Source organism: Phaseolus vulgaris, chromosome 1, assembly GCF_000499845.2.
Source record: "Phaseolus vulgaris cultivar G19833 chromosome 1, P. vulgaris v2.0, whole genome shotgun sequence".
Lineage (NCBI taxonomy): Eukaryota > Viridiplantae > Streptophyta > Magnoliopsida > Fabales > Fabaceae > Phaseolus > Phaseolus vulgaris.
The window spans coordinates 36,885,755-36,889,383 of NC_023759.2; the positions used below are offsets into that span (position 1 = coordinate 36,885,755).

Sequence of the window (3,629 nt, forward strand, 5' to 3'; positions counted from 1 at the left end):
TCTACGGACAGATCAAGAATATTTGCTATAAATGTGGAAGGATTGACCACATGAAAAAAGATTTGTAAAGTAAAAGAAAAAACTTAATAAACTAAATATGAGTGAAGAATTGAAAGAACAAATAGCTAATTTACTCCTGTATAAAAAGCGTAATTAGAAACAATTTTTTTATTTTTATTTCTAGAATAAGAAATAAAAAACATAAGGGAACTATAGAATAAGAATTTTTTAAAGTATAACTAGAAATAGAAAGCCAAATAAGTCACATAAAAAACGAGTTAAATATAAAAGAGTTGAGAGAAAACATTTAAATACACTACAAAATTTAAGGAAATAAAAAACGAATTTATATCTGCAATTTCAAGCGGATCTTCTTCTGCATTTGGAAAAGGAGTTTCCGTTCTCTTGTTTCACCAATGGAAAGGTGTTTGATGTGAGCAATGAAGGACCAGTACTCACCACATTGAGGTTCACATTTTCGACTCAATTCGGAACAACCGTCTATGCTCAAATCTTCAAGGGACGGAGGCGATGCATGCCACTCGGGAGACAACACAGCTGAGGACAGTTAACAATATGAAGAATCTTAAGACGAGTCATTGCTGTAAGCCACTCAGGAAGCATCTCAAGACTATGCCAATTTGAAATTAACAATGTCTGCAAAGTGTCGGAAGCTCCTTCAATCCATTGAGGCAATGTCTGTTGCCTTGGACATTGCTCAATATGCAGAAACTTCATCCTCAAACTGTGGATTGGTTTTTCACAGTCCAAGGACAGATTTAGCATCTCACACCTTATGACAAACAGAACCTCCAGTTTAGGGAGAATATGAAAAGGAAAGGACTCTAGCCTCCTACATGATTGAACAATCAAAATTTCAAGGGATGTGAGTTGTTGTGCCCCTCGGAACAGAAACATCAAATTGTCACAAAATTCAAAACTCAAAGTATGAAGATTCATCAAACTTGCAAATTCCTCCTCTGGCAGAATAGACTGTTTTGTGGTGATAAACAATTTTCGAAGGCTGATTAACATCCCTAATCCTTTAGGCAATGTTTCAAGCTCCACACATCCTCTCAAAGACAAAGCTTGCAAATTTTGGAGTTTGCATATAGAATGAGGAAGTCTTTTTATGTTGCGGTTATTTTCAAGACTGAGAGCTCGCAGATGCTCCAGTTTAGCAATTGAATTGGGAAGTGTCTCAAGAGAAGAATCGCTTAAATCTAAAATACGCAAGAATTTGTATCTTGTTATCCATGCATCCAAAAGAGCTACATTATCAACACCAACTCCAACTATTGGAAATAATATAGTTCTCACACTACTGGACTTGGGGAACAAAGCATGGCTAAGTGAATCATTTTCAACAACTGATAAATGCCTTACTTGCTCAGGTATATTCCGGGTAACTGAGTTTACCACAAGAATCTCTTCTTTTGCAACATACTGGGCAAGATCATGTACCAAATCATGCACTTTGAAATAGTAAAGGTGACCAAAGTCCTCAAAATCCTCAAGAAATGATCTCGAATGTAACTCGTCTATATACTGTCTTGCAGTATTCTCTATCTTTTGACTTCCAACCTCAGATCTAAGTAAGCCAAGTGCCGCCCAAAGGTTAACAACTTCAGCACCAGTACAGCCATAATCTTTTGGATAAAGAGAAAAGAAAGCAAAACAGTGTCTCAAATAGGAAGGCATTTGGTCATAGCTCAACTTAAGAGCAGGTAAAATGTCATCTTTTTCTTGTTTTAAGTTCCATATGCCATGGTCTCTCACAAACTCCCACCTTTCTGAATTAAAATTTAAGAACAGAGAACTTCCTAAAGTTCGCACTGCTAGTGGAACCCCTCTACATTTATTCACAATTTCTTTTCCAATCTCTACTAGATTTGAATATTTTTTTTCTTCGCCTTCCTTAAATGCCCATTTGTTAAACAGAGAATAACAATTCTCCATGGAAAGACCTTCCAAAACATACGAGGGAACAGTGCCCATCATTGTAGCAATTGAATTACTTCGTGTTGTCACCAAGATTTTGCTTCCAATTGCACCCACTTTAATTAAATCTTTCAACTCTGTCCATTTTGCTCGATTATCATTCCATATATCATCCAAGACTAGCAAATACTTCTGACCAGAAAGCCTGTGTCTAAGACGACTTTGTAGCTGCTCAATATCAAAGTTTTTATTGTTTTCTTGGTGAGCAAGAGCAATAGTTGGAGCCGAAGCTGAAGCAGAGTTGATTATTTTAATAATTATCTGTCTTATGTCAAAGTCATCAGAGATACACACCCACATCTTCAACTGGAAAAGATCATCCATTCTCTTATCATTGAAAACCAACTTCGCAAGTGTGGTCTTCCCCAACCCTCCAATACCCACTATGGGAATAACACAAACACTTTGATCTCCATAACCATCACCATGAGGGTGAGGTTGCATCAAAAGATTAATAATTTCTTCTCTATCACTCTCCCTTCCAATCACCCTGAAGCATCAACATGGGAATAACTCATATCTCTCCTTTGCACAAGTCTGTGATCAACCTCAATCCTCTCAAGACCAAACTTGTTTCCATCAGCTGCTATCTTATCAAATCTACGCCTAACATGTTTGATTTGATGAGCCATCCTAAAACGAAAAACAAGAGATTAGATGAAGAAAAGAAGTGGTCTACCTTCATCCTTGTGCTGCATGAAGCTTTGAGAACTTGTTTTCTCAGGTTTTGGCACTCAAGTCCATCCAACACATCTTCAACATCGAAGCAGACGTTTCGAATCTGCCTGAGCCATTCCTGCAACCCATGGTTTTGTTCCTTCTTCTCCTCAGCATCTAAGAGCACACCTTTAACTATTAACAAGGTGTCTTTGATCCCTCGAAGATCCTCATACACACCATAGGTTCGAGAAGCTTCTTCCTAAGCATAAGAAGCTAGGTTGCTTAGCAATGATACAGTAATATCAAAGACAAAATACTCTGCCATGTTCTTCGGGAAGAGCCAAAGCGGTGTTGTGCTCAGTTTGTGGCGTGGTCGATGTCAATGCTCCTCCTCCTCCTTATGTTGTATTCATGTACACTTGTTTTAAGAACAATAAAGTTTCTTAACAATCATCACTAAATGAAATACACTTAACAAACATTAATAATAATATAATAATATTTTAAATTAAAAAATAAATAAAAATGAATAAAATATTAATTTATTGAAGTGAGAAATGTTTTCACTGTTTACCGTGTTATTATATCAGCACCTTTTAAGAAATGTCAAACACATCATAACTATTTTGGAGTATGAAATATTTTCATTAGGGTAAATTTCCAATTTATTTTGTTTATAAGAAGGCAAATAGAGGATAATTTGTTTTTAAAAGATTTTTTTTTTGGTACAGATAATTTTTTCATACTATTATAATATTTAAAGACTATTTTTTTTTTATAATCAATTTAACACTAAATCATAAAATTTATGAATTAGTTACATTGTTTAATAGTCATACTGATATTATAATGTTTAGGTGTAATTTTTCATTTAATTTATGGAGAATTAATATTAATTGTCATTCTCTTTATTCACTCATATACTAAATAGGAATTTTCTTCTTTCATAACTAAATTGGATCCAAACT

The 3,629-nt window shown here is 35.0% G+C and overlaps 1 pseudogene; it reads right to left on the minus strand.

The window, feature by feature from the left end:
* Nucleotides 1–258: 258 nt before the first annotated feature.
* LOC137814050 (disease resistance protein RGA2-like) lies at nucleotides 259–2,986 on the minus strand (annotated as a pseudogene).
* Between the last annotated feature and the right edge of the window lie 643 nt (nucleotides 2,987–3,629).